Source organism: Falco punctatus, assembly GCF_963210335.1.
Source record: "Falco punctatus genome assembly, chromosome: 3".
NCBI classification, from domain to species: Eukaryota; Metazoa; Chordata; class Aves; order Falconiformes; family Falconidae; genus Falco; species Falco punctatus.
Window position 1 is genome coordinate 87,336,103 of NC_137582.1, and position 26,509 is coordinate 87,362,611.

A 26,509-nucleotide genomic window follows, 5' to 3' on the forward strand; every position below is an offset into this window, starting at 1 on the left:
TGGAACTTTGGGTTTTGTCTCTTGCTCTTTTATCCTCTGGTGTTTCTTGGGGTTTTTTGCAGGAAAAGAAGGAGCCCAGGGTGATGTCTCCCCAGCTCCTTTCCATATCAAAGATATAGAGCTGAATGTACTCTAAAATGAACTGAGTTTGCCAAGCAGCATTCACCCCAATGTTCAGGACTTCTCTGAAGTTTGCCAGACACTGTGAGTGACCACTGCTCTTCATGCAACAGCCACAAAATACCTATGAGCACAGCCTCCACCAGAATAAATTGCCAGTTTGCAGCATCTGAGGACCTGCCTCTTCCTTGGGCTTTCACTGCTCCCTCACACTGAAGGTGGCACTTCAGCACTTCAGCCCATTTCTGATGGAGTGTGTTTTCCTGGGAGGTGTGAGCAGCCATCTCTACAGCTTCCTGACTGGTTCAGCCCGAAGATCCTTCAGTTTGCCTAAAGCAGAAAGCAATGGGCGTTCACCTGTTAAGCACATACCCATCAGCAGTGTCCTCTTCAACAAAGGAAGTGCAAACAAGAAAGAATATGCTGTAGCAATGCTGTCTGTCTATCTGAAATGAACCTTTTTTGCTCCCATCCATTTGTGATTTTAGCACGTGTATGCACAGACAGAATTCCCCTCTGATCATAATTTAAAGGTGACCTTGCAGTCTTCAACAGGTCCATAGTTTGTGATATGGAAACCCCAGAGCAAAAACTTTTCCCAGACATCTCAGACTCTCTGAACAACTAGAGGTTTTTCTAGACAAGCAGTGTTCCAGCCCAGGCATAATAGCCTTAAATACTCATGAAACAGGAATGTATGGTCTGCATTCTACGTGCTCAAGCTCCTGCTCACACAAGTCTAGTTTGCATGTTGATCAGGCACTAGCTAACATGGCCACATATTTCAGCCTTCTTCATTCTTGGTACCTTGACTGGCTCAGCACTTGCCTGGCAAACCATGAATTTGACCTTCCAGGCATTTTATCTGCATAGAAACCCCCTCTCAATCCTGAGACCCTTCTGAGACCATCCAGGAAAAGCCAATTACTATTTCTGGTAGGTTTTGAAGCAATATTATGCAGACGACCTCAATGCTGAGGACTGAACACTTGTTTTTTCCTTGGTCATGGTGGGATTTCTTGTAGTCTTGTCAAATCTCTAATTCTAAGACTGCATTTCTATAAAGGGCATATCTCAGAGTAAATTCTTAATAGAAGATGTCTTTTCAGGAGGTGTACTTATTCCATATAATATTGGGCAAGGATAAGATTATCTCACACCTAAGAACGTTTCTGATACATTTAAAGCACAATAACTATTGATTTTCATGCACAAACAGAAGAGTAAATATGATAGATGATTTCACTGCTTTGAAAGTTCCAAAAAGTAAGAAAAATAAATAAATACAAACCATCCAGTGCGTGTTTTGATAGATTAAATCAGCATGGAATGATACTTTCTTTCTGAGACTATAACAACATATTAAATACAATGAAAAGGGTTTTTTGTTTTTTAACAAGAAGGAAACAATAAATGCCCGCTTGCATCCACTGATAGTCACTCTCTGGGCAGATGTGGTTGGCAGCTTTCTCCAGTTATGGACAGCAGATTGAAAGAAAACTTAGGGGAAATAAAGCAGGCAGTTTTAAGAAAAAACCAAAACTGAGTAGTCTGAGAATGGGAACATTGGCAACATTTGTCTTTCTGGGTGGCAGAAGATCAGTAATACCAGATACCAGAAAGGCAGCCACACAAACTGTAATATGGCAACCATGTGCAATCCCTTTGCATTTCAGCTTGCACTCATCTGGTTTAAAAAAAATAATAATTAAAAAAAAAAATCCAAGACATTTAATAACCTTAGAAGGCCGAAGAGGATGGGGATTTGAATGACAGAGATCTGATTTGAATAAAATCTCCATGCCAGACTATGGGAGATCTGCCTTCAGGTGGGAAACCTGGAGACACTAAACAAAAGAAAAATGCAAAAAGGGCACATCAAATGATCATCTTTGGATACATTCAGCAAAAACCACATAAATCAGCAAACAAAAGACAGGCTCTGGCTCTGGCTCTCACGATTCTTTTACCAAAGAGCAAGCCTGCTTCATCACAACCTCTTTGCCCCCACTGCTTTGGTCCCACCAGTTGTGTCAGCCAAACACTGAACCCATGATCCAGGCCTTCAGTGCAACAATACTTTTAACATTTGTGACCAGGAGACAGATTAAAATGGGAATAACCATCACAAAAGCCTCAGCAGTGGGTTTGGAAATCTCAGGAACCAACACACTGGTTTCTCATTTGTGGAAAAATGAAGTACAGAGCAAAATGAAAACCCTGATCAGTTCTTTGTCCCATGACACCCAGGGCCACAAAGGTTTGCTGTTAACCCCACCGCTGTGAGCACTAATCTCTTTAGCTACATATTTGAAAATACATCTTGCTCTTCCCTAAAATTCAGAGGTCACTCAAGCACACAGCAGTAAGTGCTAGTTGTAGGTGACTTTCCATGCCATGGGGTACAAAATTATTTGGTAGACTTTGCTTTGCAGAGGTCTATTTTCATCCTGATAGATAGGAATATACATTGGGAAGGAATCAAGAGAAGTCAAAGTGTGGGAGGAGAGCAAGGAAGGTGTGAAGAAGCTGCTAAGCAAGCACTAGCAGTTCAGTCAAACAAGTTATTTGAGAAAGGAACAGTCCACTTACTTTTTTCCTTCAACCATTCTTATACCAGGACAACACCCTTAACCCCAAGAGGTGCTATACCGTGTTTCAGATTGTAGTGAAATCATATAGCCGCACGTTTCCTATGGGCAATGCAAAAATGTTAAGCCACTATGCCACAGTCAATAGCCGGGCTGAGACCTACCCTGGGCCACATCATGTGCTGGTGTATCTGGCATCACAATCAACAATTCATACACATCAGGAGGGGTTAGATGAGAAATTGCTGGGGAGTTAGTCCTGCTTGGGGATGGGCCAAAGGTAAGCCCAGCAATGCTGATTTCATACACAATTTCAGGACAAACGTAGTCACTGCAAATTCTGAGCCCAAAGCAAAGGCTTCCTAGCCCTAAGCTTAATTGCAGAGCAACTTCTTGAGTTGGTCTGGTGAGCAGGGGCAGCAGTCGTCTTGCAGGAGATACGTTTATCTTCCAAGATGTGCGATGGGTGGGCAGTGCCCACTATCACTCTGCCCCAGCCGCCCTGCTCCATCTACAGCCACAGGGAGAGAGAAGAGCTCTGCCCATTACTGATGTGCACATTTTTGCTACTCAGCGTGTCCAGAAAGACCAAGCAATGAATTGGCTGACGGATGCAAGATGTGCTTATGCACTATCGCAGGAACACAGGCCTGGAGAGGGATAGCTACATCTAGTTACTTTCTCCCTGGGGCAATTGTGCTTGTACTTTCTATCATAGCTCTACCATATGCCTATTTAGGGTTGATAATCATGTTCTGTCCCAGAAATACACTGCATTTTTTTCTTCTCTGTCCGGCAGCTTCAGGGAAGCACCAGAGAAGCAGCCTGAATGAATCTGTGCATCACATAAATTCTTGAAAGAAAAGGTTATGCAAATATTTCATTTCCACAGCAGTGGGCTTTGACCTCAGGGCAACCTCTGTGGCTGTGTTATCTCTGCTAAAGGCTTCCAAGTATGCTAATGTCTGGCATGTGAGTAACAGCCATGCAAACGGGCTAGATTTTGTGCTGAAATATTGTTGAGAGGCATCACAGTTATTCCTCTGACTCAACAGGAAAGGAGTCTTTCTATACAGCTCCAGTTTGGCCAGTAGGATGATTTCTTTCCAAATCCTTCAGGATTAAAAGTTCAGGATCCTGCTGCAGCGGTCTAACATCCAGCTTCTCCAAAGCATTGGGGTACCCCATTCCCAATACACAGATGTATAAGGGGAGCAAATATATTCATGTAATCAGACTCCTTAGCTCATCCTGGACTTACCTCCACAGCTGGCAATTTTTGCCACAAATTCATTGCTTGTGCTGAAACAAGAGCACTGTCATCACCTCTCATCTCTGGGCATTTCTGAAGAATTTTTCCAGAATTGTGCAGGCTGCAATGTGACTGCCAGACAATGGCCTGGAACGAGTAATCTTTGACAGCAGGTCAGCTCTAGACCCGTATAGTAAACCATGTATTAATCACTAAAGGGAACAAAACTGTTGAGCAAGACCTAGTATTATTGATGAACAGTTATTTGGCACAGGGCCAGAACACAATGGTAATTTTCTAGTATTAGAAACTTCCTCTAACAGAGCTGTGATCTTTGCATTTAATGGATTTTGATGGATTTTTTTGCCCTTTTAATTTAGCCACTGCTGGTTTTCTGCACTCAGACTTCTGGCATTCTTACTGACCTGTGGCAAGATATTTAAAATGTTCATAAAAAAACATGTGAAGAAATGAAAGAAAAATATTTTTTAATGTGCAAACATGGAGCTCTCTCCCTCTGTACCTTTATTCACCTGATTTACTGTAGACCTCTCTGCTATTCAGCTTGACAAAGACCCTTTCCTTCTGTATCCCTCACTGTGCAGGATACATCCTTGTAGACCACTGTCCTCAGATCCAAGCTGTCCCAGAGGGGAACATGTTTAGCTTTCTTCTCCAGCTTTGGTTTATCCATTTCCTATTAAGATGACAGTCTTCATATTCCTCTTAATTAAGACAAGTATTTGGAAAGGCAAATGCCTCTCTGCATGTGTTATCTTTGGCATTTGACTGACTAAATAACAACCTGTTGCCTCAGGAAAGGGCAACTCCTTCATCTTTCACAGCTGTGTACATCTTCCAGCGTGAAGTACATCTCCTGCTGATCCTTATGTTTGACACAGCCTTATATCTGCATATCTCGATGCACAAGATATAAGTACATATATCTTGATGTACAAGCACATCAGATACAAACAACTGTATGGTATACAAGTATTGCTCATTATGGTGTGCAAGGTTTGTGTTTAGGAATGATTTCTAACCCTTTTGGGACAAGAATGAGTCATGGTTGACCTACAAAAGCTTTCTTCTGTGAAGCAATGCTCTTTGTTGTCCTTGCTGACTCTATCTGCACCTTCTGCAGTGCACCCTCCTTTAAGAAGTGTGCACACAGTTGCCATAACCATAACAAAACGGAAGTCAGAAAAGACCTCAAGAAATCTTCTTGTCCAAACCCCTGCTCAAAAAAGGGCTTTGAGATTACATCTGATTGCTCAGGGCCTTGTTCTGTAATTTTTTTTAGTATCTCCAAGGATGGAAACTCTACAGCCTGAGCAACCTGTTTCAGAGTTTGGATTAGCATTGATAACAAGGAAATTTTGGCAACAGACATTTATCCCAGTCTTTTGTAACGATTGGATAACCACATTCTGGAACAAATTTTGGATGAGCACCTGCCAGCCTGGACTTGACTAGCATTGCATCTCTATTTGTGTCTCATTACCAATATCTCAAACTAGTTCTTGTCAAGAGTTTGGGCTCCAGGGACATTTGTTTGCCCATGGTCACTTCTTGTTCAGATCCGATTTCAGAATATTTATTATGGCCTCATGGGCAAAAATCTGGAAATCATTTCCTTCCTGTCTATTGATGCAAACTTTTTATCGGTACCATAGAAAAAAAAAAAGTCAATGGATCAAACCAGCCATCTGAAGACATTTCCCACAGCTCTATCTGGAATAGCTGAGAAAAAGGAAGAAAGTTTTAATACCTTCTCGCTTTTATTTAAAAAAATGAATCCTTCTTTATCAAGACTTGAAAAATATCCTGTTTTCAGGTTTCCAGATGGCCCCAGCTCTATGATTACTTATTGTGTGGACATAAGGAGGCTGGTTGGCCACAAACAAAGGTCCATAAATTTTCAAAGGAATTCATACCACTTGTTGAAAAACTAATTAAGTATCATACAGACTAGATGCATGCTACAGTGATTGCAAACGCTTTGTGTCTCAAGTGCTATCTTAGCACAGACATCAACTTTATAATTTTAATTTCCTTACACTCACCCTCTCTTCAGTTCTGCCCGAGTGATTTATTTGGGCTTTTCAAGTGGTCTAAATTAGCATAAATTGAAATGTCAATATCAGGCAAGAGAAAAAAACTAAAAAAACAACAATAAAACCAAAACAAAACCAAAAAAAACCCAAAACCTAATCACTGTTGGGAAAACTGTATGTCTTTTTTTCAGTTTCCTGAAGAGTCCTTATTTTTATCTCAGGAAGCATTACCACATCAAAATGCTATGACCTCAAGTAGTTTACTTAGTCTCATAAAGCAGAAGGAAGCACAGGTCATGGCTTAGAAGGCTGTAACTGGTTTTTCATTCTTAGTTTTCCATTCTTATAGTGCAGGAGTAGATAAATCTCATGATTTATATGGCTAGGACAGATGACAACACATGGCACAGAGCCTTGCCAGATGACGAGTATCCTGTGTGCAGATGATGGGCCATGACCAACCCAGCAACATCACGCCAGTATCTGAGTAACCCCTTTGCAATAGCTGAGTGATATCCCTACCCATGTTTAAGACTTGGTCAATCACAAGATCAACTAAGAAACAGACATCATCCCAATTTAGTAGCACTGCAGCCTGTCTGCTATTATCCACGTCCCATCACAGAAGGGGGGAAGAAAATCACTCTGAAGTTTACACAGAAGAAATTAATGTAGTCTTAAAGGACTGACTCCTGCTTTCATTTCCTACTGAGAATGTTCAGACGGTATCCCATTGGGCAGAAGAACACTCTAGGAAATCACCTTTCTTACTAGCAACTTATTGTTCTGAGTACAGACAAGAGGCTAGACACTGAAGAGAAAAAAAAGGTGATCCTTAACACAGTAAACTTTGCAGCTAAAGTGACAGGGATTAGACATACAGATGATGGTGTTACGCTAGATGACTACTGTTTTACAGAAAGCTTTTTAAAAGCCAAGGGTCAGTAAGCCAGTGCCATCTCTACTTCATCTTTTCAGTTTTCTGATCTTTAGGAAATCCTCCATCGTCACCATCTGTGACATGAAATCAAATCTAGAAGCAACCATTTGAGAAGTCATAAGTACACAGCTGAGAAGCAAAGGTGCTTTTTCTGTAACCATATCCGTACAGGAAGGAGGCTGACTGTTTTTCTTCACTGTTCATCAAATACCCAAGCATCATTTGACCAAAAGTGCTAAGTAAGAGCTGAATGTCACAATGGATGGTGATGGCTATGTTAACAAACTATGTAACTAGAAGCAGTCAGGAAACAAATGAAGTGTCTGAAATTAATTTTGATTTTGAAGTGCAATCACTTCAAATCAACTGCAGCACTTTGTACATGGCTTTTGCAGCCTGGATGCTGTAGCCACTGATTTTTCGCACGACTAACTGTCTCAATCTGACCTCACGATCTTCCTGTCCACAATTCATTGTGCCCACCTCCCATCCTTCATCAAGTGCTTAAACCATAAACTTACAAGTCCTTGCACACAGGGGTTGCAAGTGTTAATCTTTGATTATATGCAGCCTATTTTTTTCTCTTGCTGTTATCCGATACCAAAGGGAGGAGGACATTTCCAGAGGTAGCAGGGATCAAACATTTCAGAGCTGGGAGCTCCATTATTTCAGTACTACAGGTGCATTATTGCTCCTCGAGGCTCATTACTTCCTTTGCCTTCAAGGAAATCGCAGACCTTGAAGGGATCAATAAGTACATTATTACTCTTGTTCAATTACATTCCTGCTTGATTTTGAGCCGTCCAAAGGAAGCCATTCATTGGATTCAGCTTTCATGAGCTGATCGCTACACAGCCAGGCAGCTTAGCTCCGAGGTGGTGCCTGCCGTCCCCTCCTTGTATAAGGTACACTGCCTACAAGGGTAATCAGAACATGTCATTATCTGAAAGACAGCAATGAATATATTAGGGATGAGGCGCAAAGACGGTAAAATTGCTGAATATTCTTTTTTACAACCTATGAGCTCTCCAATTGCTCAACTGTAGAATTGCAGCAGCGTTTAGGGCAAGAGAGATTTCATTGCTTATTACTTGCTTTGTTCAGTGTAAAATTCTCTCTAGCTCTTTTTTAGAAAGGATACCCATCTCCTAAGGCACACTGTTAAACATCTTTGTGTGTATGCCCTATTTTAATGTCATAACAAAGAGAGACAAATCTGGAGCCAGCTGTGTTAGATTATGTGCCCATATAAGTAAAACTTCTCAAAATAGAAAACCTGCTCATTTTCCAAACTTACTGCACAAAGGGGAAAGCCATCTCCCCAGACTACTTGTCTGCATGTTCAGCATAAGCCCAAAAACCACATTCTCTTCTCAATTAAATTGATATCAACCAGTTTATTTTCCATCATTTCCCAGCTAAATTCCAGTTTACAGCTGTGATACTGTAACCCTTTGAAATCCCTTCTGCCATTAGTGCAGGCACTTGAGGCAAGACAGGTAACGACTTAGCTTCATTTTTCTTTTGGAAAAAGAGACTTTATGATGATCTGCAACCCTTTGCCCTGACAGAAGCTTTCTGCCAAAGGAATTTTCTGAATCATACAAAGATCTAGAAATTATTTCAATCTGAAAGTCCACAAGGTTTGAAATGGAAATGGGATGCTTGTTTTACTAGATGACAATTAACTATTGGAGATTATTATGATGGGGTGAAGGAAAAATACCCACTGATTGAGCCCCTTAATCAAAGTTGGATATCCTTCTAAAGAGTGGTGGTAAATCATTAAGCAGCAATCTGAATGAGATTATAAAACCATGTGGAGTATCCACCTAGACATCTTTCTCCTCACCCTGAACCTTTGTATCTGTTTATTCTTTTATTTATTCAGAGCACTAATCCATCCCACGGTCCAAGCTTTAGAAATAAGCAAACCCTCACAAGCTTTTGCTTAAAACAAAAATCATTATATGGTATCAGTGCCAATCTGGAGGGTTTTAACAAAGCTTCTACAAGCAGGTGTGTGTTTTTCCATTTAGGAAAAATTCAAAAATCAGAAGGATATAGTCAAGCTACAGAACAGAAAAGACAAATTATGCCAGTGTCACATTATCCCCTCCAGTTCATCCTTCTGTTGTTGTTTTTTCACTCTGGATTTTCTCACTGTCAGGAGACCAGTACTTCATTTCATCAACTCATCAAGAGGTGGCCTAAGAATCTGTTTGCTGGATAGACTAAGGGGAAAGTCCATTTCAAGCAAAGAAAGCTTTGGATGGATTTTCTAAAGCAACCTTATGAACTGGGGTAAAACTGCCATTGCCATTCAAGGGATTGCTTTCCCTTTCTTTTCCTGCTCAGGTGTATTTACCCAAGCCTTGATCTTCAGAATACCACAGTGAAATGGAATCGCTCTTCACCTTCTAGGATCATACAGGGATTTACAACTCAGGTACTCCAGGCTATGGCAAGGACCCAAGGCAATGGAAATGTCTTCTGCTTTCTTCCTGAAGAACGTCATCATTTTGGCACTGTCTCCCATAACATCCTCATAGGCAAGCTCAGGTAGTGTGGGTTAGGTGAGCGGACAGTGAGGTGGATTCAGAACTGACTGGATGGCAGAGCTCAGAGGGTTGTGATCAGTGGCACAGGGTCTAGCTGGAGGCCTGTAGCCAGTGGTGTTCCACAGGGGTCAGCACTGCGTCCAGGTCTGTTCAACTTACTCACCAACGACCTGGATGAAGGGACAGAGTGCACCCTCAGCAGGTTTGCTGATGTTACAAAACTGGGAGAAGTGGCTGATACCCCAGAAGGCTGTGCTGCCATTCAGCAAGACCTGGACAGGCCAGAGAGTTGGGTAGAGAAGAACATAATGAAGTTCAACAAAGGCCAGTGTAAGGTCCTGCACTTGGGGAGGAACAGCCCCACGCATCAGTACAGGCTGGGGCTGACCTGCTGGAAGGCAGCTCTCTGGTGAAGAGCCTGGGAGTGCTGGGGGACAGCACATTGCCCATGACCCAGCAGTGTGCTCTTGTGGCCAAGAAGGTCAATGGAATCCTGGGGTGCATTAGAAGCATGGCCAGCAAGTCGAGGGAGGTGATCTGCCCTGGTGAGGCTGCATCTGGAGTGCTGCATCCAGTTCTGGGCTCCCCATTTGAAGGAAGACAAGGAACTTTTCCAGGGAGAGGGGCCAGTGGAGGTCTACATAGATGATTAGGACACTGGAGCATCTGCCTTCTGAGGAAAGGCTGAGAGAGCTGGGCCTGTTTAGCCTGGGGAAGACAGAGAGGGGATCTTATCAATGTCTACAAATATTTTAAGGGCGAGTGTCAAAAGGGTGGGGCCAGGCTCTTTTCAGCAGTGCCCAGTGACAGGACAAGCATTACAGCACAAACAAACTAGTAGGCTGCAACAAGGCTTTTACCTTTGGTCAGATTCTACTATCTATGCTGTTTCTTCATACCCTTCAGGCCAGTCCCTCTGCTGCATCCTTCTCCTTGTCTCTCCTGCCTCCAGGGCACTCTCTCTCCTCCCTTCTTCTTCCAGGTCTCTCTTCATCGGCCACTCCTCTTCCATACAGTCCTTAGAGCTATTTAACTACTTATCAGGAACCAGCCACAGCTGCACATTATCCACATCAGCCAACCCACCACCCTTGAAGCCAGCCCACAGCTGTATATTTTTAATTAATCCAGCTTCATTCCTCTACAGAAAAGGGGCAAAGAGCACAAACGACAACATGGGAAGTTCCATCTGAATATGAGGAAAAAACTGCTTTACCTCGAGGGTGACAGAGCACTGGGACAGGCTGCCCAGAGAGGCTGTGGAGTCTTCCTCTCTGGAGACATTCAAAACCCACCTGGATGTGACTCTGCAACCTGCTCTAGGAGAACCTGCTTGAGCAGGGGATTGTGCTAGGTGATCTCCAGAGGTCACTTCCAACATTGACCATTCTGTGATCATTCCCTAGGACTGTAGCACTAAGAGTATTAATTTTGTGGGATGTTGGGAAACATTTGGAAGGGGAAGGATCTAGACTGAATACTCTTACCCCATTTCTGCACCAGCTTTCTATTACACAGCTAGACCAGTCTCTGGACTCAATGACTTTAGTGGACCACTACTGGCCTATCTTAAGAGAAGATCTAAGAAAGCACAATGCAGTGCTGCGGGAGACTGAAATTTTCCAAAAAGTGGACCAATTGTATTTAATAATGAAACTTCAGTGTTTCTTTCTGCCCCAGAGGAGGATGAAAACCTGGTTTTCTGGCTGCCACGTTGCCCAGCCATCAGCACAGGAGCAGAGAACTCCAGAGGCTGTGAGATACTGATGGGCAGCCATCCATCCAGCATGCTTCTCGCAGAGTGCTGGCAGGCAACCTGCAAGTAGGGGCACGCTCACGAACGGTTTGCTAAACGGAAAAATAAAACCACACCAAAGCCTTCCTCAGGATGTTGCAAATGACACAGATCAGCAATTCCAGTAGCAGGTGTGTTTTTCTCAGCATTTCCTCTACCATTTCTCCTTACAAGTTCAATATTTCCTTGGCTGTGCTGTATTTCTTGGTTCCCAGAGACTCGTTGCTGCCTGTCAGACAGAGGGCTGTTTCAAGCTGTACCCTGCCCCACCGCAGGAAAAATCCTGATACTTGTTTTGGCTAACCTAAATTTCCTTTGAGACATCTCTTTCCCTGGTGTTCAGTTTAGTAACTGTGTGATTTTCTGGACAATCTTATGTTTTACAAATAGCAAAAATTGCATTTTAGTAGAGAATGAACAAGGAGAAATCTACTCTTGACTGCACAAGAATTGCAGCCTTTAGCTAACACAGTCAAAATTTACAGATGCTGCTTTGAAGGAATGACTTGGAACAGGGCCTATCTTCCCTCTGCACAACAAAGACCCCTTGTAGCACAGGAGCAACACTCAATAAATGCGTTAATTAATCCATTTTCTTTAGGATGATATCAGAGAGAATGGTTCCCAGACAATTCAGTGGACAACTGTTTCTGAGACATAATAATCAGATGAGATTGACTGGATTAAAGAAGCAAAGGGGCACAGACACACATGGTTACTGCAAACCACTGCCTAGATTTACCCTTCCCATTTCAAAACACTGCTCTAAAATACCTCTCTGGGTCAGATTTGTTTGATGGGGAAATATTTATGGTAGCACTTTCCCACAACGCACACCCATCTCACTCCAAAGTAGCTCTAGTTCTCAGCAGCAATAGAAAGTAAATTACATTTATTAAATCCTTTGATCCCACCTACAAGGACTGCCAGTAACCACATTTTCATAAAAGGAAATGTCTCTTTCAGCTCCAAATCTTTCCTTTTCTGTTGGAATTTGAAGTGGGGAATAATTTCTTAAGAAAAGATTTATGCCAATGGCTGATGGTTGTGTTAGGCATGGTTAACGTTTAATAAAATGTTGAACACACCATGCTATATTTCAAACTCTTCAAAGACAGATACTAGATGAACATCATATGAGCAAGATCTCAACTTACTGACTGTTCATTGCCATTGCTCTAGATGAACTTTCAAATCAGTTTGTATTTTGGGGGTATTTTTAGATGGATTCCTGTCAGAGGAGAAGCAATGCTGGAGGAAATAAAGTCCCTCTTGGAAGAAGAAGATGTTGAGAAGCCAGTCACACACAACACAAACCCTGCATGTTGGCTTCACAGTACTACTTGGTCATTTGTCTACAAATGTCCTTGGAAGGACTCATAAACATCTGTACAAGCCAAGGTCAGAGCTCCTGGTATCCTACCCCAGGGTACGGCAAGCACAGAGTGGTTACAGAGGAGTATAAGGACAAGTCATAGAGAAGATGGTTCTTTTCTGATATAACCTCCCATCATCTGTTTCGGTGACTACGTTGATTTTGAGAACTTCCCTACTTGAAGATAGGACCTAAGGCACTGTTGACATATCCCGTATATTTAATAACTGAAAATCCAAGAAACTAACATGCTTGCTGGATGAGTGCCTCCAGTCCTATGGAAAGCAGTGGATGTCAGTGGAAGGACAGGACACAGCAAAGGTGTTTTGCTCCTCATTGTTCTCTGTTCTGTGCAAAGACATCATCAGTCCATCATTTCACCAGTTCACTTTCCATGACAACTACATCTACTTTATGAATAGCCAGAAAATAAGATGAAGTGAGACCACTGGTTTCTTGCTTGAGCAGCTTGAAATTCTTGCAGACCTCATCTCTTGCAAGTGGGAACAGGACTCTTAATGACCACCCCGCTGTAGCTCCTCCTCCAAGTGGAGGGAGGACTGTGAGATTGCATTGTCACAGTGACATATTCACCACTCGATGAAGCAGCTTCCACGAGCTGTGCTCAATACTAATTATAAAGTCCTAGCATTTCTCTGGCCCATTTGGATTGATAGCATCCCACCTTCCCACTGAAAAAAACTGATGAGACCAACTCCTACCAGTGCTTTCTGTTCATTCCTGGTGTCACAAACACTGGTTCTGCTTTTAGACTCTCATCACCATCCTTAAAGTTCTAATAAAAAAGAATCAGACCTCCCCAGCAAGCCCATTTTTCTACTGCAGAGTTGCAACGGCAGTAGTTAACAGAGATGTAAGGGCTGAGACTTTGCCAGTATGATGGATGGTTATTGACTCTAGAATTCCCTGAAAGTAGTTGTATGATGCAATTCATGTCCGGCAAAGGCAGTACATTTACCGATAGCACTGGAAAGAGAATTACACTCCAAATTTATCTGGGAAAAATACTGTCGTCACAGATAAATTAATTCAAGTTATCAAAAGAAGGCAAAGGAAGAGAAGCAGATGGTGAGCAACCGTCCTTCATCTTCTGTGTGTTGCCACAACTGTGATGATGAATGAAAAGATTAATAACAACATAAACGGAAGCAGAAAACATGTCTACAGTTCTTAGATTTTTTCCTATTTTTAAATTAAATCACTCACTAGAATACAATCACCTCCAAATAAAGAGAAGTCTTAGCTTTTGGGACACTTAAATAGTGGTATGCATAGATAGTTATATAAAAATATGCATATACAGGCTTGAAGACACGAAGAAAGGATACCACCCAGCTGTGGGATTTTTTGTTTGTTTATTTACTTGTTTGGTTTTGGAGAGAGTCTTACCGAAATTTGAACAGAAATCATTGTTGACATGCCAGCATTTGCAAAAAGACTTCACAACCTTTTTCAGTTCTCTTCCAAAATAAAATCTGGCCAGTTAGGCAGTGCCTATGGTTACACACAATGGTGCGGATTTAGCTGTGACCAGGAGAAGAGTGCTGCAGGGGCTGAAGGGTTGAAGCTGCCATGGATTTACTGAGGGAAAAGCCATAGATCATTTATCTCTGAAGGTGAGGTACCTTGTATTTGCTGTACACAAGGGAATATCAAGAGTACTGTTACATTACTATGGTCCTAACCCATTTAATGTCTAAGGAAGAAAAAGAGAAGGAATAAAGCTTTTAGTAATTAAAGAGTATTAGTTGAAACCTTAGTTTTAACAGTCTCCCTTTTTTCATTTACCTGCTTTAATCTTCCGGTTTCAAGAGTCTCTGATTTAAAATAATTTGGGAGGTTTTTATGGGAAGATCACAGAACTGTTGAGGTTAGCAGGGAAACCTCTGCTCCAACCCTCTGATCAAAACAGGGTCAGCTAGAGCAGTTTGCTTAGCTGAGTTTTTAATTTCTCCAAGGAGGGAGACACACAGCCTCTCTGAGAAATTGTTCCACTGTTTGACCAACCTCACAATAATAAAAAAGGTATTTTATTATGTTTAAATGAAATTTCCTGTATTTTGGGTTCTGCCTGTTTTGTCTTGTCCTGACACTGGACACCACTGAGAAGCATCTGTCTTTGTCTTCTTCACCTCCCCACATCAGGTATTTATACACATGTGTAAGACCCCCACAAGCCTTCTCTTCTCCAAGCTGCACAGGCCCAGCTCTCTCAGCCTGTCGTCATATATCAGAAGCTCCCATCCTTTATTCTTCTCCAGTATGACCACATTTAGGTAGTTGTGATTTGCTACCACTGAATCCTGACCTCAGATCTGCTTGAAGACAAGCCTAAGAGCCACTCAAGGAGGAAGACTGGATAAAAAGGAAAGAGAACGCAGTTTCAGTATTTTGTCTTTCTCCTTGGTAGCTTCACTGCTGGGAAACTGCAAGCACAATACATGGTCTTTGAAGACATTAAGAAAGCACACTGCATATCAGAAAAGGAAAGGCACCTTAGACCATAGGATCATAGAATATCTCAAGCTGGAAGGGGTCTATAAAGATCATTGAGTTTGATGGCTAAGCCAAGCTTGTAGAGGCTGTGGTTGTGTCAAAATGATGGAAAAGATGGAAAAGAGAAGACTGAAGGAGAAGTAAGGCAGGCGCTCTGCAGTGTCTCCAGTAACAGAGTGGTTGGTATAGCTGATAGGGTTCAGGCAAGGACCAGATGTTGAAAGCACTGGTGAAGTACTGCGGGCGATCAGTATGACAGTAAGTGAAATTAAAAAGTGTGTAAAGTAACAGGGCTTATGCATCAAGGACTTCCTCCATGAGTAATTGCAGCAGACATCAGCTTGCTACTGCATAATAGCTTTACAGCACGAAAGCTTGTTTCCCCTGGATGTCTGCTTTTCTCACAAAGCCAGACATGCTTTTACCTCTTGATCTGGCTGTCTTTCCTTCAGCAACGAGAAAAAACAGGCCATAGTCAATAAAGATCCAACATCCCCTCTGGAAAGCATGGAGATAAATTTGCAAAACGGTGTGGTGGAATCTTTCACTATGGAAATACAGGCACCGTCTCCAGGACTGTCAGATTAAATGCTTTCATAGCATTCAGTTAGCCGAATGCTTTGTTTCCCGCCCCCCCCCCCCCCCCCCCCCCCCTTTTCTTTCTTTTTAATAAATATCCAAATTTTTCCTGGACTGCCAGATTATCTTCAGGTAGGTGAACATCATTGGTCGACTTGTTTTTTCTCATTAACAACTCAGCACTCAGACTGATGCCTGGGGTCCCTGCCAAACTTCCCTCTCTTGTAGTCGAGAACAAAACTCTCTACCATTGAGATATGGAGGATTCATTTTTCCTTTTGGCACACTATGGCTTTTTTTTTTTTTTCCTACAAGTTCAACGTTTCCAAAAGAATTTGAAGTAATCTGAAGTATAATATATGAAATAAGGTGTGCAAGACACAACATCTCTTGCCGGGAGTCTGTGCTGAAGTCCTTGTGCCAGAGGGTTTTTGCACACATTGATTGCTGCTGAAGAGTCCTGCTTTTGGTGGCTGTAGTTGCCATGGACTCGGGAAAAGCTCTGTGTTTGATGTAACTGAAAACACGTTCTTGGAGGAAACTTAATTCTCCAGGCGTTGGTACCTGAGTTTTAACACCAAAATGCACTTTGTAACTTTTTTATCTACAATAACTTTGGAGTTATTACTTCAGAGAAATATCGAGAGAAAATGCTGGGTTTGTGTTCATTTCCTTGAAGACAAGTTAAGGGAAAAATACAGCAAGATTCTGGTCATCTCTTTTCCAACCATCTTCCTACATATAAAGCCATCATCATGCCTTTAATAATCACAAATAATTTTGAAGAGATGACCTGGTAGAAAAGCATCCTGCATCATTCCTATGGTTCTAATTAACAGACAGAGCTAAGATACTCTGAGATCATTTATGCCTGTTCTTCAGCTGAATGAAAACACTGGCTACCACGATGGTATTTGTCTTCTTTTGGATCCCTGGTTCAAAATGATAGCAAAATACATCAAAACACAATGTGAGAGTAAGAGATATCCATTACTGCAATTACACATGGCAGCCATGTTAATTAGTCATCTCAGGCATAGATGGTGGAGAGGTGAGATTATAAATTTAAACTGCCTAGGTCACAACGGTAACAAAGTGAGAATATAAGCCAAAAAGACTTGTGGGAAAGAGATAATATTTTAACTATCTCTATTTTGGAAACGTTCATCAATTGTGAAATGCCATAGGAGTTAAGAAAACATTTTATCTACTAAAACTGATTGAGTGTTGTTTGTCTGTAGAGAGGAAATTCTTGCCTGTTGCTATTTTTTGTTTCTTCAGAAAAATTTTGTCTCTAGAGACTATACCAGGATTCAAGCCCTCTTGAACCATTGCTACTACCCATAAGCTTGAATATTTTATTTTGTTTGTTAAGGAATATATTTGTTATTTTGTCCCAGATAGTTAAATCAACTTTTCTTTCTGCACTGATCCCGAAGCCCAGCAGAAAACAAAATATCAGCACTCATTTATTAAAGAAAAAGCATCAGAACATGAAGCTGGATTTTGCTGGCTTTTTAGCAAGACATTTTCTTGCTTTTGCAAAAATAAAAGGAAGCTAACTGACTTACCTGCACCATGCCTTTTGGTTGCTTGCAGAACTACCAGTTTATGAATGGTTTAATGATATTTGCCTTCATCCTGGGTCCAGGATGAACAACCTATCCTGCCAGTTTGATTCCTTTTTCCTGTAAGCATCAATCATCCCTTGACAGCTTAAAACTGCATTTTTTAAACAGTGTTTTTTGAAAGATGAGAACAATTGGTTTCATTTGCTGCGTACACACTCAAAACATGGCTTCTGAGAGTTTATCTAAGGAAAGGAGTAATACAGGTTGTGGCAACTTTGTCCTCCTCTGCCTTCCAAGCCCCTACTTTTCATCTCCACCTCCTTCACAACAGCCAAACAAGGGTTGTGTCCCCACACACCTCCTGTGACATTGCCACAGCTCTGCTGCCTCTTTCTGTGGAAAACAGGGTATCTGCTACGATTGAGAGAGCACTCAGAGTTGTGGTAGTTCCCCAGAACAGGTTACAATCTCTCACTGCTATAGTGGGGCATCAGGTCCAGCTGTTCAGGGCTTTCCAGCACAAATCTCCACCCCGCTGAGCAATGCTCTTCTTGCTCCTCTTCTCCCATAGCAGGAGCAGCTCAGCTTTAGCCTGATCGATTCTCCCTCTTGCTAAGAAGCCTTGAGTGATCTTTAATGACATGAACAGCATAGAAATTACTCTAAGACACTGCAGAAACTAATAACGAACTGCCCATACCCACCCTTTATGGAAGACTTCAGAGGGGATGCAATTATCAGTTCTGGCATGTTTGCAAACACTGGAAAGGCAGGTGTCTGGCTGTCAAGGCACCTGATAGGGCTCGTTAAGTCAAGTAAATGCAGCTGAAGGGCTTTCCTTGAGCTGGAGGTGGGTCTGCAGCCTTCAACAGCAGAAGGGAGTCTGCCAAAGGAGGGTGGATCTGTGCAACTCTGCCTCGACACATGCAAACCCCAGTCTCTGCGCATTCACCTCCATCTGTCTCCTGCATGTCTCGGGGCACTGCTTGCCTTGAGCTTTAAACCTGAGACTTAGGCAACATTAAAATAGGGGGAAAATAGTTAAGAATTGGCCATTTCAGTTTGCACTTTTTGCTGTTGCTGGAGCTGAGGGGTAAAGGGGAATTGGCTGGTGGTGATGTTATTATTTTGGTCAAGATAAAACATGTTCCAAATATGAATGTAGAAGCTCTTCCTCCTTGCAGAGAGGTTATTTCTCCCTAAATGGAGGAAAAGCTCCAGAGAGATTAATTTTTGCAGGAAACGGCTCTAATGAATGACACTAAAGACAGTCACTTAAGGAATTTCTCTCGCTTTACATGCCTAAAAATTTCACCTATTCATCTAATGGCTTTTTGGACCAACAGGGTTGATTTATCCTTGTCATGGAGTGAACTGGCTTTCAACAAAGGTTTATCCTACCTCCACTTTTCAGGATGCTCAGTTCTCCTTTCCAAATCAGGTCCTTATGTCACATAAAACCCAGGCTTGCTGGGACGCAAAGAACAGAAGGCCATCAGTGAAAACTAGCGATGTCCTCTGAGACCACAGCAGTTTATACTTCGCTGATTTCTCTAGGAAAAAGAACTCACATTTCCTAGAGCAAAGGAACCAAAATAGTACAACTACCAAGAACCTGCATGGTTAGGAGACATAATGATGTCTGAAATTCCCCTACCTCCAAAGGGCTTTATTTTAGATAGATTCAAGTACCATGCACAAAGACAGAAGGGATAAAAGACAGGTATTCAATAAAGGATTTGATATAGAACTTCCCAGGCACCCCTGGACACAGATCTCGCTCCAGAAAGTCAACATGTAAATTGAACCTTATGCATGTAGGGTCACAGTGCGAGTTGAATAAGTGGGAATGTGAGGATGTGTTTGGTTTGTTCTCTGGACATTTTCTTTGCAGTATTTTGTGCTGCATACACAAAAACATGCGGAGACTCTGACTATGCTGCAGGCTGAACTTGCAAGAATCCAACTGATGGGACTATTCCTCACAGAAATTTCAAACACTTCATGCTGTTTGGTGCTTATATTGGCTATGGTTGGAGGAGAATGCACACAAGTTATTCAGGATAATTTTGTGCTAGGGTTAAAAAAAAAAAAAAAAAGACACTCAATGCTGGTTCCTTCTTTGTTTGCTGTATTAACAATTTTTCTTTTGCTATTCCATAAAAGTAAGCAGGATTCTGTGATTCCACCTCAGAGATATCTAGAGGAAATGGTACCCTAGAAATTGTGTTCTGAGACATCAACTAACCATTTCAGTTATTCATATAACATATAACATTCATATAACATATTCATATAACATTCAGTTATATGTTACTCATATGAATTTCAATGAATAGCTTGTTTTCTAGCTGATTTCAGTGGTAAGATACAGGTGGGTATGTGACATTATCCTAAGGTAATATTCTTGAAACCCTTTACACCAAACTCACAAAAAAAACCTGATCACTTTGGCCTGAAAGAGACAAAATGTAGTTGTCCCTTTTGGCCAGTTTTATTCATAATCATACCAAAGGTAAATTTTTCCCCTTCTTTAAATTAAAAGTTATAAAAATTCCTCTTGCTCTCCCTTATTTTGTCTTGTTGGTCTAGATAAGGGCTACTTTACAAAACACTCTGTGCCTGTGTATTTACATATAGCTTAACATAATGAGCCACTAATCTCATTTGAGGCCTCCAAGCAGTATTGAAATATAGATTGTTATTAATAATGATAGCACTTACATATTACTGTTGCTGAAATGGCAGTCCTTCCCTCCCTGCTTGCAAATGCTGCAGAAGAGTATGTTAGCTGAATTTCAAATGAGTATGTCAGGAAAACAGTATCAACCACAGCAGAAATTCCCCACTTCACTAAACATGTTCCTTCTTTGAATTAACTCTGGTGGCAAAGTTGCCTAAACTAAAAAGAAAAAAACCCAACACATTACATGTTGGAAACTTCAGAGCAGGGCTGCAGCTGAATTGAGCTGACATAAGTCAGGGAAGGCAGGATTCCACCAAGCCTGATAAATCAGAGAATAGCTTTAGTGTCTCATCATCTTTGCTGATAAGTGATGGAAAAGCTGTTCACAAAAGTTCTTGATCCCAAGAGGCAGGATTAAGCATCACGGGCAGCTGAGCTGGGAAAGCTGCCAGGACTCCCCAGTTGTCCAACTCTGTTGGCCACAAAGATGCCACCTTTTGTGTGCCATTTTTACAGTAAGCTGGGAACATTTGTCACACAACAATCTTCCAACTGTAAATGATATTCTGTGGAAACAGAGACATTGTGCTGGAACATGTTCATTTCAGTGAAATATCTGGTGGGAAAATTGGAGAAACAGGGGTCGTTTTAACTTTCTTTTTTCACGCTGATATTGAAATGTTTTCTTTTAGTAAAGCAGAAAGGTTTTGTTTTGACTTTCTTACTCTGTTTTATTCCACTCTGATTTTATATAGTGATCCTTTCAATAGTGTGTTTATATATTTACCTATTATAGTAGCAGTTCCTTTGGCCATCTGAAAATATGCTGAGATGAAAGAAAATTAGTATATTTCATACTTTCTCTGAATAGTATTGATTACTTCACTACATAATGTTTGTACTGTCACTGATGGGTTTGATGGCTTTTTTTTTTATTTCACTAAAGTTTCATTTTGCAGCAAAAGCAATTTTCAAAATGGCAGCTTTTCCCACAGAAGGGAACATTTATTTACCATCAAAACTAATGTGCTGCACTAACAGTGTCTAATCACATTCAGCTGCCAGGACAATTAATTTGCCCACTGCCTGGCCATGACAGTCCTTTTTCCTGCCGGTCTACAGGGCCTCATTGTACAACCTTCCCCTTGCAGTGGAATAAGTCATCAGGCCTCCTTGCTGGGAAAATCAGGTACTATTTCTCTGCAGTGTCCACAGCAGCCATTTTTTGACTCCTACTTCAATGGGATGGAAAACCATGGCAGCAATAATGTTAATTTTCACATTAATCCTTGCATAGGAAAACTAGAAATATCTCCAGAGGGTTGAGCAGCCTGGTTCTGAACAGCGTCTTCATGGGGTTAGTGGATGGTGGCAGTGTATCTCCACCGGTCTCCCCCCCAGTGGTCTCTCATGTTAGCGTTTGGTCCAAACAAATCTCAGAAATGAGAGCTCGAGAAGATCTGTACAGTCAGTGTAGTGGGAACAGGATCTTTGCTGAAGGCTTGCCTGTGATGCCTGATTCCTAGAAGCCAGGTGACGCAGTCTAAGTCTCCACCTGGAAGTCTAACAACTAACATTCTAATCTCAAAGCCAGGTCTTACCTAACACTGTCCCATGCTGTAACATATATGATCACAGCTCTGGGAATCCCCCTGTTAATTTCTACCACTGTTCCTGTGCAGTAAGCCCCCCTCCTATGCTGCGTAGCCCATTTGGTGCTTTCTGATGCTCTGGGATGTGATTTCAGGATGCTTTGGTATCCATTCAATCCTTCCTGTGCTTTCAGATTTATAACCATTTCTCCCCACTTAACTCTTAATATTCTTCATACAGACCACACATGAAAACTCTGCTGTTTTATTCAGGAGTGGTTGTCTCTGGCCATACTTCTGCCAAATGAAACACCAGCAGCATAATGATGCTGTTGCATAGCTTCAGTTTTCATGCTCTGACAAGATTTTTAGTACTCCAGATTTGGACTAACATATTTGCATTTCTAGATGCTTTCCTTATTCTCACTTTTATTTCCACCTCTGTACAGCTGTTATCTATTATCACCAGGTTGCCACAGTAACTGCATTCCTCAACACTCCTGATTTGTTCCACTCTGATTGTCATATGAACTGTGTTTGTTTTCACTGTTGTCAAGATCTTTGTTTGTCTTTGTTGAAACTTTTGTCCTTATCTTCTCCCCTTTATCAGCAGTTTGGAAGCTTTTGGCTGCATGTCATGGGGCAAGAAAGAAGAGAGGAACCCCCTTCTCCAAGGCCCTATATTCACATTTCTCATTGAAAATACTGCTGTTTTCTGAGTCAGTTGGCTCTTACACATCCTTCTCCACAGGGCATCAAGTGTTCCACATATCTGACGATCCTCTAAGGAGCAAGACTATCTCTTCAGCCTGGTGCAGATCACGTCTCTCCTCAGGACTGCTCTGAATGTGAGCTTTAGCAGACTCCCCACCCCAGAGACTGTGGTCTGCAGTAACATCCCCTTGCACAGCACTGGACAACCTCAAATCCTACTGCACACCAGTGCACCCTTCCTGAAACTGTTAAACGCCTGCGAGCTCTGCTAGGGGATCTCCTCTTCGCTCTCTCAATCTCTATGTTTTGCTGCCCTCTCCTGCTCAGCTAGGAACCTTTCGATCCTTTCAAACAGGGGACTGCAGACCCCCCCCTGGAAATTATAGGCTCCCTCATATGTACGACAGGTCTTTCCAGAGCAGAGCTCCCTGATGGAAGCTAAGCGGCAGAGGCAACAAGCAGGTACAGGGTATTGGTGGAGACCGGGATTAACACTTCCCAAGTATCTGCTCTGGAAAAATCTTGGAAAAAAACAACTGCAGAGCAAATGCTCTGCAGAAGTAGTAATGAAATGCTTCTACAGCTTGACCCTAGTGGAAGCGCCGACGGGAGCATTTTCCAATACCCATGTTTGCCCTCAGAGCAGTGAAGAGGTTTCTCTCCCCTTTTCGCCCATCTTGCTGTTTTCCTTTTAATTTGCCAGAGCTCGAGGGCCTGGTGGTGGGGAGGAGGACAGAGACGTGCTGACAGCATTGCAGCCACCATTGCAGTAGAGCCTCTGAGCTAACACTTTGGAGCTCCCATCTGGCCCCCAACTTGCTCCTCTCCCCCACTACTATCAGCAGCAAGGTTGGTGACTGCAACCACCTAAAATGCCTGGGAAAAAAAACCCTTCATGCCTGGGAAGCACCCAGCTGCCAACGTACCTGCCTCAGAAGTGTTGTTGTCTACCAAAGCGGGGTTTAGTCTCCATTTCAAATGTTGCTAGAGTGATTTCATGGTGCTTTTACTGATTTGTTTATTAATGGCCTCACTGCGCTGCAGAACAAAAACCTTAGGGACGAAATAGAATCCCAGCACCAAGGGCTAAACTGATGTCCAAGCATCAGTAATGGAGCCACTTCCTCACGTTAGAAATGGTCAGAGACAAGAGGAGACTGGGGCTGGGTTTAGTGGATTTGCTCACTTTGTCCCTGAAGGGAAGGCAAATGCCTTCCTCTTACTCACCGTTTGCAATGGGGTGCTAGGACATCCCATGGTAATGCAGCCAGCTGCGTCATTTTCTCCAAAGTGTTTTCCCCACCTGAAAAAAGATTGGCAAAAATGTATACTTGCAATATGTAATTCACAGTTTCCTTGTATGAGTCATTAAGTTTTCTCTCTATGGAGCCACGGTAGAAATGCCAAGCAAGATACCACTGACAGCAAAAGATAGAATTAAATTATTTTATTAAATAGCATTCTCCTTCAGCAGTAGACCATTTTAATGTAAATTTTTGGAAAGCCTAACTTGACTAAACAGTCAAAGAAAATATCTACATCTTCTCACTCTGAGAAAGGACCAACTAAACTAATAATTGGTAACACGGACGGTGTACATCCAACTTCCATTAAAAAGACCAAACAAGCAAAGGTCGCTATCCTACACGGAATATAATTCCCAGGGGACTAACACAGCCATCAGGTGGTGCTTGTTCCACACAAGCAGAGAGGAGAGATGAAGGCCAGGGTGGTACTCTAGATGCTGCACAAACGTGGACATAGGCATGAATGTTGAGATAAAAAAAGTCACAGAGAAAAAAGCTAAAGAAGATGACCTTGAGAAATCATCTAATGCAACATGTACCAGCTTTTGATAGAAGAGTTGATTGAGGAAGAAAGAATGACACCAGCCAATACAGAATGAAAATATACACATGGTAAGAGTTGGCTGAAAGCTCTATTCAAAGCATACGTGGAGAAATACATAGCAGGAAGAGGGATATATCCAAGACAGAGATGGTGGACACGTTACCCACATGCTCAGTGCTCAGAGATGTGCGGCAGGTGAGCTGGAGCAGTCGGTGTCATGTAGAGGATTTTATAAAGCCTGGCACCAGGCTGCAGCCAGGGAAGAACTGACTTCTCTGAGCAACCAAATTACTCCAAATCTTTCCCAAGAATGCAGTCCCTTACAGTGTTGTCAATGTCTGGAGTTAGTAGTGCTGAGGAATTCCCTGAAGGGACAAAAACCAAACCAAACCAAACCAAACAACAACAACAACAAAAAAAAAAGGCAAAACCAAAACCCGTAAAAGCTGGCATCAGGCAGAAGGTGTATAAAGGGCTGGGGAAACTACTGACAAAAACCAGTTTTGTTTTCAATTAAGATACTAACATTTACACTGAAACTTTGAGACACAGGAGAATGGAATCAACTGAGCCTGTAAAAGCAAAATAGGCCACATTATTTGACAGCACTCTTAAAATAAGTTTTGATGGTCATTTAATTATATCCCCTTGGCTGAGTCAGGAAAACAGAACCTTGCCTTACTATTACCATTTCACATTGTTACGAAGGTCTTTGATTGGGTTCAGTAGATGGTCTTAATGGGATCTGTCAAACAATAGGATAATCCTAATTTAAATGAGAAAGCTACCTCTCCCAAAACCACGTTTTTTTGATAAATGGGTCTTTCATTTAGATACCAGCATAGCAAAGCATTGAGTCATGTGTTCAAAATATAATGGCTTACATGATTAACACAGAATTAACATGGGGAAGGTGTAATATATTTAAGAAAAATCTCTTTATTCCCCAGAAAGAAAAGAAGGCTGGGATAGCAGGATTAGTATTTACTGGCAGCTCTATAGCAACTACATCCACACACAATATAAATTATTTAAATTCCACTGCCCTCCAGTAAGGTGGGGGTCCAGGCAGCCTAGGACCATAGATCATATAGAGTTGCCTAAAAATGTTACTCTGTTGGAAGAAAATTCCTTGATAATCTTATCAAAATTATTACCAGAATGAGCAATTTCTTCCAACACAGTTAGAACTTGGGCGTAAAATCAATCAAATCAGTGAAAGCAGAAAGGCACATTTGTCAAAGCAGCATTACCAGCAAGGAGGCATATTATAGCAAAAGTGCAGAAAACTGCACTTTCTCTGCTCAGAAAAGCTATAATTTGGCAAAGAACTTCAGCATGTGCCTAAATTATAAAGTATATTACATATGATGGAAATCAAGCAGTGAGGTTATTATTCCCCGGAATGGTGTAACTTAATTTCCTCCATTTGGCAATTAACAGAGCATGGGAAAAAAATACCTTAGGAATCCAAGAAGAAATATATCCAGAGAAGTGGTAATACGAGTCTGATTGGTACAAGACTTTTGGCTATGATGTCCAAACCTCACAAAGCTTGTACAGCTGTATCCATTACTGATTCACCTACAATTGAACACACTACAGATCTGCCAATATACCAGAGTGCCTTAGGCCTTTTTGGAAACCCATTCTACATGAGAAATAAGAAAATCCAGGCTTCTGTTATTTATAATTCAAAGCAGAGTCTCTAAAGCTTTGTCAAGGCTGAGAAATGTTCATGCTTCAGGGCATGTGGTAACCTTCAACTAACAGAGGTCGAGAGGAACACCTCCTCGCTGACAGATTATCCCGTGATGGCAGGACTACCCTAGAGCATCTCAAGGTATGTTCTATGGACTACTGTTAAAATCAATTAGCTGACCCTGTCTGGTCAGTCCTCTGTCCCTGGCCACCACGGGCATCTCCACAAGGATCTTAATGTATATTAGTGATGGCACATCAGCTTGTGATAGGATCCCTGGGATGGTCCTTGCTTCTTCCCCAGGCAAATGCAACCCATCCAGGGACTTTAGTGCCTCTGTGCAATGGATGTTGGTGTTCAGGTTAAACCTGAAGGGTGACAGGCAACGTAGCTGTACACTGGGAATTGCAACTAGAACTGGGAATGTGAGGAGGACACCATAACAGAGAGGGTACTCAATGAAAGCGGTGTGCTTTCAGCCAGAAGAAAAGAAAGGCAATTTGGTTTGTACTTTGTCTTTTCAAGTCAGCCCTGGAGCAGCCTTATGACAGTCAAGAGTGTTATGCTGTGACCTTTGGACTCAGATCTCACTGGATATGTCCCTAC